At 45.9% G+C, this 12,612-nt stretch overlaps 1 pseudogene; it reads left to right on the top strand.

The window, feature by feature from the left end:
* Positions 1 to 4,114: 4,114 nt before the first annotated feature.
* Positions 4,115 to 11,164, top strand: LOC119565406 (annotated as a pseudogene).
* Positions 11,165 to 12,612: the final 1,448 nt, after the last annotated feature.

Genomic DNA, 12,612 nt, shown 5'->3' with positions numbered 1-12,612 from the left:
ATTAGCCAGGGTGGGTAAGGAATGGTGTCCCTAGCCTCTGTTTGTCAGAGGGTGGAGATGGATGGCAGGAGAGAGATCACTAGATCATTACCTGTTAGGTTCACTCCCTCTGGGGCACCTGGCATTGGCCACTGTCAGTAGACAGAATACTGGGCTGGATGGACCTTTGGTCTGACCCAGTATGGCCATTCTTATGTTCTTATCCACTCAGGAGTATGTTGGGGTGGTTCCTGAGACCTCATCAGCTTGGTTCCCAGGAACTCTGTGTGACGGGTTGGATCACAGAAACCCCCTGGGGGCTGCCAACTGATGTGCCGAGACTACTTCTGCCCCTGCTTCTCCTGCCAGCTTGGGACTCCAGAACCCTGCCTGGTTGTGCCAAACATGCTTGCCGGCCACAAACACAGACCCCAGTCTGAACCACGTCCCCCAAACTGCAAGCTTAACTGAAAGATGCTTAAGAAGTGTTCCTGTCTCTAACACTCAGATGCCCAATTCCCAATGGGGTCCAAACCCCAAATAAATCTGTTTTACCCTGTATAAAGCTTATGCAGGGTAAACTCATAAATTGTTCGCCCTCTATAACACTGATAGAGAGATATGCACAGCTGTTTGTCCCACAGGTACTAATACATACTCTGGGTTAATTAATAAGTAAAAAGTGATTTTATTAAATACAAAAAGTAGGATTTAAGTGGTTCCAAGTAGTAACAGACAGAACAAAGTGAATTACCAAGCAAAATAAAATAAAACATGCAAGCCTATGCCTAATACATAAGAAGACTGCATACAGATAAAACCTCACCCTCAGAGGTGTTCCAGTAAGTTTCCTTTTACAGACTAGTCTCCTTCTAGTCTGGGCCCAGCAATCACTCACACCCCCTGTGGTTACTGTCCTTTGTTCCAGTTTCCTTCAGGTATCCTTTAGGGATGGAGAGGCTATCTCTTGAGCCAGCTGAAGACAAAATGGAGGGCTCTCCCAGGCGTTTAAATAGACTTTCTCTTGTGGTTGGACACCCCTCCCTCTCCCTGTGTAGAATCCCAGCTACAAGATGGAGTTTTGGAGTCACATGGGCAAGACACATGTCCAGCATGACTCAGAACTTACAGGTAGCAGCCATGGTTCACATGCTACCTTGTACATCCTCAAGTTGACTTCTTATGTGGATTGGAGCCTTCCAAGATCCATTGTCCGTTAAGTGTTTCTTGATTGGGCACTTAACTTGCAAATTCCTTTCTAAAGAAGCTGAGGTTTCTTTACTGGCACACAATCAAACTATATTTGAGTAGATCAGGATGAAGAATGGGAGTGGGTACAAGGGATACCACACATCCAAACCTCCTTCCTTAATGTAGATTTACTCTTCACATTTCATTCACTATACATTGCATCATATGTGGGATTGGCTTGGTTACTTTGCAGGAACCAATCTCTGTACAGCATGCTCTGTCCACGTGCTATCCATGTTTGACTTTACATTTTGCCTCATCTTTACACTCCCAATTTCTCTTGTCCATTGGTATCTTGTTCTTAGTAAATGGTTCCCTGGGTGTTCCCCCGCTTATATTAGCAAGCTCAGACTTTCTGTTTTTTAGCTTACTGACCCATTTGCTTATTTTAGCAAAAACATTCCATTTTCAGTCTGCTGATCCAGTTACCTCCCTAATCCTGTCTTCCAAAAAATGAGGCTTCCCCTATGTTCAATTACTTATGTCAAGCCATTTTATAGTCCACTGTTTCTTCTTTTTATTTCTTTTCTTTTCTCCATAATTATTCATTTCATTTGCATCATATTCCTGTCCTTCTGTGCCTTCTTAAGTTTATTACCTTGCAACACATTCCCAATAGGTGGAATTATTTGAATCACCATAAATACTAGGCTCAAAGTACGAACCAGGGGGTGTAGGATCACAACCTATGGAATAATCCACCAGGATGTAATCCCACATTATAAGATTGCTATGCCTGTAAAGAAGCCTTCTGTAATTTTAACTTTGCTTTTACTTTAATTGAATTGTAAAAAAACTGGTACAAAATAGATTTTTTTTCTACATTTATCACCACAGGAAATTTAGGTGTAAAACAACACATAGGCCAATTAAAATAACATTTCCTAGGTCCATACCAGAAGTCCTTTTCAGCCACCATGCAATACTTTTCAGAGTGGTAGCCGTGTTAGTCTGTATCAGCAAAAACAAAGAGGAGTCCTTGTGGCACCTTGGAGACTAACAAATTTATTTGGGCATAAGCTTTCGTGGACTAGAACCTACTTCATCAGATGCATGGAGTAGAAAATACAAGAGCTGGTATAAATACATGAAAAGATGGGCGTTGCCTTACCTAGCGTGAGGTCAGTCTAGTGAGACAATTCAATTAACAGTAGGATACCAAGGGAGGAAATTTGGGAAAACACCACAAGCAGGATGCAAAAACATATGACCATGAACAAAACACCCACCCCAGAGTATGCTAGGCAGTATCCTTTTCCTCAGTCTCTCACCTTGCAGTGTGAAAGTCTGACAAACAAAGATGCTTTAACACACCACTCCCCTCTCCCTTCACCGCACCCCACTCACAATTGTCTTTAGTCAGCAAAGGTTCAGAGGTCCATTTGCGTGAGTTCCCCTCCTACCTGTGGAGGGTAGGAGGGAGGCACTGAGCAATGCCTCTGTTGCTGCTGCTCCTCCACCACTTGGTCTGACGTTGGCCACTCACTCTGCCACCACTCGCGCTGCCATTGGCCACTCGCCCAGTCGCCACATGCTCCACTGCTACTCACTCCACCACTGCCCTCTCTCCTGCATCCTCTGGAATGTCTTGAGATCCCACCACTCTATACTTTCAGCTCTCAGGGATTTCGGCAGTTAGTTTGGGGGAGCCTCACCGCTACTGCAGGCTGGGCAGTCTCATTTTCTAGAGAGACTATCATCTACCAGGTCTAACGCTTAGACCTGGTCATCAGTGATTTCAGCTTTAGTAATCCATAACAAAAGACTTTCAACTGAGCCTTAATCAGCTCTGTCATTAAATGGAGGGATGCGTTTCAAATAGTGTCTAGGACCCTTATGCAGGGACCACATAGAAACACCTCTCCCCACCCTCCCTCTCCTCCACTGGGCTTTGGCACCCCTACCCTCTGCTTAGCGAGTGCAGTGCAGCTGATGTTGAACCCCTCAATCAGCGCATGCCAAGCACAGTGCTGCTGCCCTTTACTCACACAACAAGGGTAACAACACTTTATTACCCCTGCACCCAGTAACAAAGTGATGGGCGATCCAACAGCAGCCAAAAGAGATCATTTGGGCAAACGGCTCCATCGTGCTGCGCACCTAGGCAGAGTGAGTGTGTCAATGTACACAAGGTCAGTTCCTGATGTCTTCTTCCCCAGCTCAAAACTAGATGTCAGGGTGTGACATTATATGATTAAAATATGACCATGTAGATCTTGTTGCTAGCACTGTTTTACAATTGCAACAAAACTTGCACAGAGTATCAGACTGATCGCCATGTTAGTCTGTATCAGGAAAAACAAGGAGGAGTCCTTGTGGCACCTTAGAGACTAACAAATTTATTTGGGCATAAGCTTTCATGGGCTAAAACCCACTTCATCAGATGCATGGAGTGGAAAATACAGTATGCAGAATATATATACACAGTACTGTACATGAAAAGACGGGAGTTGCCTTACCAAGTGGGCGGTCAGTTCTAACAAGACAATTCAATTAAAGTGGAAGTGAGCTATTATCAACAGGAGGAAAAATCACTTTTGTAGTGCAATCAGGGTGGCCCATTTCAAACAGTTGACAAGAAGGTACGAGTAACAGTAGGGGGATCCTGTCTTGATGAGCCTGCCTGCCCATACCTGCTGCACCTGGCATAGAGGGGCAGGACCCTGGGGTGTTTCTGGGCCATGCCTGGTCCTTGTGCTGTGTCAGGGTTGGGTGCAGCCTCACCGCTGAGTGTTTCCAGAGGGGGAGCTGCACAGTGATTGCCCACCTCTGTGCAGCCAGTGGCCTGTGCTCCCCACTGCCAGCACCTCCACATTTATTTGACAAATAAAATTTGCAGAATTTTAAAATATTGTGTGCAGAATTTTTAATTTTTTGGTGCAGAATGCCCTCAAGAGTAACTGCAGGCAAGTCGCTGGGGACAGGGCAATAACTGGAGCAGCAGGCATTAGGCTGAGAGCAGGGGCAACAGCAGGCACTAGATCTGCTCTAAACTCAGCTCTGCTCAATGCCTCAGCTACAAGTGAAGTAGCCCAGCACCAAAAAGCATGTCTGACTGGTGCAGCCATGAGAGTACTACTGCCGCATTACCTCCTGATGGGCTACTTGCTTGATGATAGAAATTGGGGTGAAAAACCCTCTTCCCCAAATATCCATAGGCTCTATGTTATCAGCTAAATTACTTACTACAAGCATAGATATCCCCACTGCATGTTGAGTCTCCCTATTCCCTTCCCCCACAGGGTGCTGGAAGGAAGCCAGGAGGAGTGCCTGGGACTGTGTATTATGCATGGCAGGCTGCTAGGAGGGGGTTGGTTTCAGGCTGGGATGGGAGCAGAGGTGGAGCACAGGCTGTGCAGAGCAGGCGTTGCTGTGTGACTGAGGTTTGCTAACCTTCAGAGTTTTCTGTTACTTTCAGAAAACTGTAGAAAGTTTTCTGTTACTTTCAGAAAATTGTAGTGACTCGATTCGCTGACACAGCTATCATTTTAGTGCAGACAGGGCTTCAGTGTACATAAGGTTAGGATAGTAGCAAAATATGTGGTGTAATGTGCATTGCTCTGTGCTTGGTGTTATAATTGTTAATAATTATTTTTGTATTAACACCAGGAGGCCATTATCTGGATCAGGGCCCTATGATGGTACACAAATTTATGCACACATTTTATTAGTGGAATTTGGGTAGAGGAGTGGAGTGGTAACTTGGTTTGGTTTCCTTAAATTTTCCATTTAAACTTCATTATTATTTTAAAGTTAAATCATCATAATAACAAATAATATCAAAGAGGAAGTTCACTGCCTCAATCCAGTTGACCATTTTAGAAGAAACTAGCTCTGCTGATAGTGCAAATCCAACAGAGGCACACTGTTATGGCTCTGGAAAACAGAGCTAACAAACAGACCATGCTATGGTCCCTAAAAGACATAGCTGGAGATCCTCTTGATCCAAAATATGTCAGGGAATAAGAAAAACAGTCATGTAGGTATTGTATGCAATTCAGTACTAACATTTAAAACATAGAAAAGCAAGTAATAAACTTATGTCAATGCAATATTACATTTTGAAAATTAAATATTCAGTTTCTGGTTGTTGTTTTTTACTTACATGAGGTAACAAAAATTAGCAAGAGTTACTTGTGTTTTTTTTGACAAAGGGATATTTTTCTTCATTTATATATCTCCAAAAAGGTGGGGAGAATTTTCTTCCATTTTTGGAGTAAAAATAAGCATGAAAACTTCCAAACTATAGTCCTGATTCTGAAAGCATTCACACATATACTTAACTTTATTATTATAAATAGTCCCATTGATTACAATCATCAAATTAAGCATGTGAGCTGGTGTTTTGAGGACTGGGATGTGAGGAATTCTCCAGAAAGTTCTGAGCACATAGAAGCAGAGTGATACCATGAAAATTGTATTGCACACTTAATTATACTGTTCACCACACATAATACTTCCAGGTGTATTAACTAAGTATCACATTTCAGACTTCAGTTTCTTGTGCAATCAATGTCTGAGCAATCTGAATCTGCCCTGGAAAGTTTACTGTTCTGTGACTGAGTTAGTGCCAAATCCCTCCTTTGATTGACTGTCACGCAGGTTCCAATCAATAATTTAAGCAGTTTTCCCATCCTCCAACAGGACTAAGGCCCCTTTTACAGGGGCCTGGTTACAGTGCAACTAGGTCCTGTTAACTGTACAACTTTTAACTGTTGTAACTGGGTCAGCATGCTATCTTGACTGATAGCTGAGTCGCCTGGGGCTGACTTGATTATAACTGAAGAATAAATAAATGGCAAATAAACTCCACCATTCTCCCAAAGACCAGTTTCACTTCCTTCCTCTAAATAGGTCAGATGACTCTTCTGAATTTTTGGATCTGAGTTGGCTCCAGTGTAGGTGCTGTTTGAAATATTTGGGTTGAATACTCATCTACATCAAGCTCACAGTTGGGACAGCTGAGATGTGGAAGAGTGTCTCTATGCCACCTTTCTATCACCCCAAGCCTGGGGCCTGCAGGAGTTTAAGGCTGTTCTAAATGCTGCTGGCTACAGTGGTCCAAAGAACTCCATGCCCTGCCCTCTCATGCCGCAAAACGTTCCCTGCGTAGGTGTGGGAAAAGATAGTATGTGATTATATAATTAACGACAGCATATACACAACAAACCTTAATTTTTGCATTTCTTAACTTTTGGGAGCGCTTGATTTTGCAACTTTAATAATGTTCTTTTAGCCCAGTTTATTTATTTTTCCTCTCTATGCAACCTACTAATCATAGTCAAAGTTGTAGCCCAAAATTCTCAACTAGCCTTTCCAGACAAAAGAAGAGGTGCTGATCCTGGTGGGAGAGAGTGTGGGGAGAATGCTTAGCTCCTGTTGGCTGCTACCTGCATGTCTCTGAAGGAGAAAACTGTCAGGCTGCACTAGGGACCCCAGCCCAAATAAATTCTCCTTTTCTAGATAGGGGTTAAGGTGTGACGCATGTTCCTGTCTGTCAATTTTTACATAATTGTGTAATTGTTCAGATTTGCAGTTTGATTCTCTCCTGTGTTGTTGCTGTTTTTTCTCTATAAAAAGTTGATGATCCCACACCCTTTCACATTCAAGCAGAGGAAACACTGAAAACCAACTTTTTTGGAACCAGAGATGTCTGCAATATGTTGTTACCGCTCATAAAACCACATGGTAAGCTCAACATACTCACAATATTGTCACAACTTCTTCCTCAATGAGGTGAAATACTAGACCACCGCAGTGTATTTTGCCATACATTTTAAGCAGCCGATATTTAGTATTATGCTATTACTATTATACTGCTCATACTATTTAGTACTACAAATCTGTGTACTAGATTTATTTTCCTACAATTTCCCACCATTGCTACAACTGATTCAGCTCCATCAGTGGTCCCAATGGTGAGAGCACTAGAATAAACAGGGCAGTGTCACCTGGCAGCATTTAACTACCATGTCATTCATATATACACACTCTGACCAAAGTCCATTGGCGCAGTAGTGAAAACAACAGTGGTCAGTCTTTATTAACTCTCCCAGTGGGAGACTCCCACCGTTGTTACCATAGGTGAAGTTGTATTGGTAGTAGGGTGGGTAATTTTAAGAAAAAGTTTAGTCTAGACACAGCCTTCGGCCTGGTCTACACTGGATTTTACAGCAGTATAGCTACGTCTCTCGGGTCACGAAAAATGCACAACTCTGAGTAGGGTTGCCACGTGTCTGGTTTTCGACTGGAAAGCCCAGTCAAAAAGGGACCCTGGCAGCTCCAGTCAGCACTACTGACCGAGCCAGTAAAAGTGCAGTCAGCGGCACAGCGGGGCTAAGGCAGGCTCCCTGCCTGCCTTGGATCCACACAGCTCCCAGAAGCAGTGGCATGTCCCTCCTCCAGCTCCTACACATAGCGGCAGGCAAGGGGCTACGCATGCTGCAAGCGCCGGCTCTGCAGCTCCCATTGGCTGGGAACTGCGGCTAATAGGAGCTGTGGGGGCGGCGCCTGCAGAAAGGGCAGTGCGCAGAGCTGCTGGCCACACCTCCCCTTGGAGCTGGAGCACGGAGCTTCTGGGAGCTGCTTGAGGTAAGCACCACCTGCACCCCTGCCCCCTCCCGTGCCCTAACCCCCTGCCCCAGCCCTGATCCCCCTCCCACCCTCCGAACCCATCAGTCCCAGCCTGGAGCCCCCTCCTGCAACCCCAAATCCCTCATCCCCAGCCCCACCCACAGCCCGCACCCCCATCTGGAGCACTCACACCCCCTGCACCCCAACCTCCTGCCCCAGCCCATAGCCTCCTCCCACACGCCGAACCCCTCAGCCTCAGCCCGGAGCCCCCTCCTGCAGCCCCATCATCCCCAGAGCCCTCATCCCCAGCCTGAGACCTCACTCCCCACACTCCCCAACCCCCTGCCCCAGCCCAGAGTCCCCTCCTGCATTCCAAACCCTTCAGCCTGGAGCTCCCTCCTGCACCCCAAATCCCTCATCCCCAGCCCCACACCAGAGCCTGCACCCCCAGTCGGAGCCCTCACCCCCCCACACACCCCAAACCCCTGCCCCAATCCAGTGAAAATGAGCGAGGGAGTGAGGGTGGGGAGAGTGAGAAACGGGGAGGGGGGACAGAGTGAGCGGGGGGTGGGGCCTTGGAGGCAGGAGCGAGGCAAGGGTGTTCAGTTTTGTCCATGTAGAAAGTTGGCAGTCCTACCCCTGAGAGATGTAGCTAAACAGATTTAACCCCTGGTATAGACAGCACTAGGTGAATGGAAGAATCCTTCCATCGACCTAGCTACCACCTCTCAGGAAGGTGGATTAACTGAACCGAAAGGAGAACCCCTCTCATCAGCGTAGGTAGCGTCTACGCTGAAGTGCTCCCATGGTGCAGCTGCAGCTGTGCAGATTTGCCGCTGTAGCATTTTAAATGTAGACAGGCCCTTAGAAACAAAGAAGGAACCACATACAGATTTGGGAAGAAAAAAACTTTTGAGATATTTTGAGTGTAAAAACACTTACAAGTGGACACTTGACCTGGGCTGTTTGGCTATAAAAGTTGTTGGATGTGACTAATGTGGAAGCTGCAAATCTACAACAATATAATAAAAACTAGGCCAGAGCCTCAGCGGTTAGAAAGTGACCTCACTCCATTAACTGATTCATTCCGGCTGAGGATCTGGCCCACTATATTTATTACACGCTCTCGGGCTGAGAAATACAGTTGGTTGAGAAAGGGTCATGTGGCCCAAAAGAGTCTGAACTGCTCTCTTAGATGGAAAATAGCTTTTTCAAAGATTCTGGTCAGTAACTGGCTGAGGCAGGGTCACATAACATCCCAGAACCCAGTGAATCTGTCAAGCTGTGTGAGCACCCTGGCTGATCCACCGAAGAGCAAAGACAGCACCACAGAGACCTTGTGCTGAGTCTGCGATGGCTCTGGAGATTTCCAGCCCCATCGTCCTTTGCAGTATAGTTCCAGCTATGCTACCAAGGCTCTTTCTGATGGAGGCTGCCCCCAGCACTTTCTTAAATGGGCATCCCCCAGCGTACAGGCACTGGTGGAGGGATGGTGCTTGCCTCTTCTGGCCCTGTAGCCGGCTTGCTGCATAACAACCACGGTCAGCATTCCTCATCATGTGGAGAGGCCCTCCCAACCCAAAAAAGTTCTGGAGCGCTTGTCTCACTCACTCTGGCACACTGGTACTTTAAATAAGAAATGGAGCCTGGTGAAAGTTGCACCAGCATCCATTTCTCATTTAAAGTAACAGGGGGACAAAAGGTAATGCCTAAAATGTTGGGGCATGTCCCCTTCATCGTCTCCTCGTGGTTAGACAGATAGTCCCTGACTAATCCCCAGGTACTGCATCTACTCTTTTGGGGCACTGGCAGCTGGAGTAAGTTGGAGGAGTCTGTAGACCTGTACGTTGTTCTAAATTACACTGGGGACCTGCTGAAACCTAGCGGGTACAGGATTGGGGAAAAGCAAAGACCATGCTTCCACCCCTTCTGAACTGCATGCTCCTTGGTCTTAGCTGAGGATCTGTGGCTGTCTTTACCATCCTTAAGCAACAATATATATACATTATAAATTACTTTTAGACTCTCATTTGTTTTATTCATTTTTTAGCATTTGTATCAACTGTTAGTCCAGAATTCTTTTGTTTAGTTTTTGGCAATGCTACTTGACCATTTATTTTTTAATAAATATTTTATCTATTTTAATAGACAAATTATTGTAGTATCAGTCACTTTCCATTCTTGTTTACTTTAATACTTCACAGTATTTTGATGATGTTTGCACTGTGGTATTTTCCTGCTTATAGGCAGAGCGGTGAATGTATCCAGTTTCATAAGTGTTCGGACAAGAGATGTAGCCAAGACCTGCAGCAGAAATTTCGCAGTGACACAATCACTGAGGAGGAGCTAGTGAAGCTCATGACGAAGTTTGTGGAAGATACCAAGAACGGAGTGCATGAGAAGGAGGGCTGGCCGAATACTGCTTATGGTGTGTCCAAAATTGGAGTCACGGTCTTGTCCAGAATTCAAGCTCGGATGTTGAATGAGGAAAGGAAAGCTGATCAAATTCTTCTGAATGCCTGTTGCCCTGGATGGGTGAGAACCGACCTGGCAGGTCCCAATGCCCCTAAAAGTCCAGATGAGGGAGCCAAGACTCTAGTTTACTTAGTGCTTTTAGCCCCTGAGGCTGATGGGCCTCACGGGCAGTTTGTTAGTGAAAAAGCTGTACAGACTTGGTGAACAGCAATTTTTGGGTGTGTCTCTCTACAAGTGATAATGAGATTCTGTCCCTCCGTAGATGTTCAAGGGTGAAGTTACAAAGAGTTCTCTTCCCATCCACCAGTAACAAATCACTGTGAAGCTTACAAGCATGGTACTAATCTAACTTCATGCTTGACACTAGACACCCTTCACCAAAACAGCCAGTGGAGCCGAAACATTGTGTAGTAGGTGGAGGGGGCACATACTGTATCCTTTCATGGGGTAGTAGAGATTCTCCATAAAACTATGATTGCTGCTTGGCTTTTTCTCTTATCCGCCTAACACAGGCCATGTTTTAAAGCCACAATCTGGGCCACAATCTGGGTGTTTGTAAAATGCATTGCTATATGACAGAATTAGGCAACATATTTGCTATGATTTAACACTAATAACAGTACAAGTCACTAAATTGTTTTAATATTAATGTATATGTAACTCTAATATGTGATTACTTTTTGATTTAAAACCATAAATTCATCTTAAGGTTGAGGGCATGCACCCTAATATGCACAAATTATTATTACACACAGTTTATTACAAAATCATTTAAGTTAGTGTTATGTATCAATATCCACCCCACTTTACAACAAGAAAATGTATGAAATTCAGACTGTGTACATGGATGAAAATAAAGTAAGCAAGTGCAAAGTTGTGATATACATCCTGGAAACTATGTGAATTTAGTGCTCATCAGAATGTAAGGCGAAGAGTTTTCCATTTAATAGCAAAAGTGAACTATGCATTGTGCAAGCATTCCTTGTACATTTATTGTAATGCAGGCAATGTAATGTTCAAAGACAGGAATGAGTTTCATGAGATACTCAATGAAGCAGATTTGCCTGTTTACATGGGCAAAATTGAAGTTGACAAACAGTGACAAGAATGGCACCAAACTTACTTCTACTTTTGAATTCAGCCAATATTATGGTTTAAACCGCTAGAGTTCAAGGCTAGTACAGTGGTAACTCAGACTGATACCTAGATCCTGATCCTGCCAGGAGCATCCTGAGGGCAGATCCTGGACTTGCATGGAGCTCTGTTGAAGACATTGGGGCTCCATGCAGGTATAAGGGTCCATCCATTGAGCTCTCTGCCTGAACAGAGTTATAGACTATCTTCCAAACCATCCTTTATCATATTCAGTTTGAACAAACTGAGAGGCAACACATATGTATGGACCCACAAACTAACTTAGCCCGGTGTTCTGAGTTGGTTGTTGGGCAAGCCAAGATAAATTTGGGTTATATTGACATGGGTTTTCAAACTGAGGACAGTTTAAAGGTGGTTAGAGCAAAACAGAGTTGTAAAATGGTGACTGGCTATTGAAGATTGGATCAAGCTAGTAGAAGAGTGTTCAAAATTAGTGTTCTAGCTTGTTACAGGGTGACTGGCCCTTTTAAGGAGATATGGGGGCCAGCTACGGTTGCCAACCCTCCCGGTTTCACCGGGAGTCTCCTGGAATCAGGCTCTATCTTCCAGAGGCTACTGAAGCCAAACTGGGAGATTTTACGCTGAAAAAAGTCTGGTGGCACAGCGGGGCTAAAGCAGGCTCCCTGCCTGCCCTAGCTCCATGCCGTTCCCGGAAGCAGCCGGCATGTCCCTGTGGCCTCTGGGGAGGACAGGGGGTCTGCGCGTGCTGCCCCCACCCCGAGTCCTGACTCCACAGCTCCTATTGGCCAGGAACTGCGGCCAATAGGAGCTGTGGGGACGGTGCCTGAAGGCAGGGGCAGCATGTGGAGTCCCCTTCCCCCCAGGGGCTGCAGGGATGTGCTGGCTGCTTCTGGGAGCAGCATGGAGCTAGGGCTGGCAGGGAACCTGCCTTAGCTCCGCTGCGCCGCTGACCGGGAGCCACCCGAGGTAAGCGCCGCCTGGCCAGAGCCCACATGCCTCTCTCCCTCCCACACTCCAAATCCTTTCCCCAGCCCTGAGCCCCCTCCTGGAGCCAGCACCCCAAAACTCCTCCTGCACACTGCACCCCAACACCCTGCCCCAGCCCTGAGCCCCATCCTTCACCCAAACTCCCTGCCAGAGCCTGCACCCCATCCTGTACCAGCCCCCTGCCCCAGCCCGGAGCCCCCTCCTGCAGCCAAACTCCCTCTCAGAGCCCGC

Source organism: Chelonia mydas, chromosome 1 (assembly GCF_015237465.2).
Source record: "Chelonia mydas isolate rCheMyd1 chromosome 1, rCheMyd1.pri.v2, whole genome shotgun sequence".
Taxonomy (NCBI): Eukaryota; Metazoa; Chordata; order Testudines; family Cheloniidae; genus Chelonia; species Chelonia mydas.
This window is presented reverse-complemented; position numbering and strand designations above follow the sequence as displayed.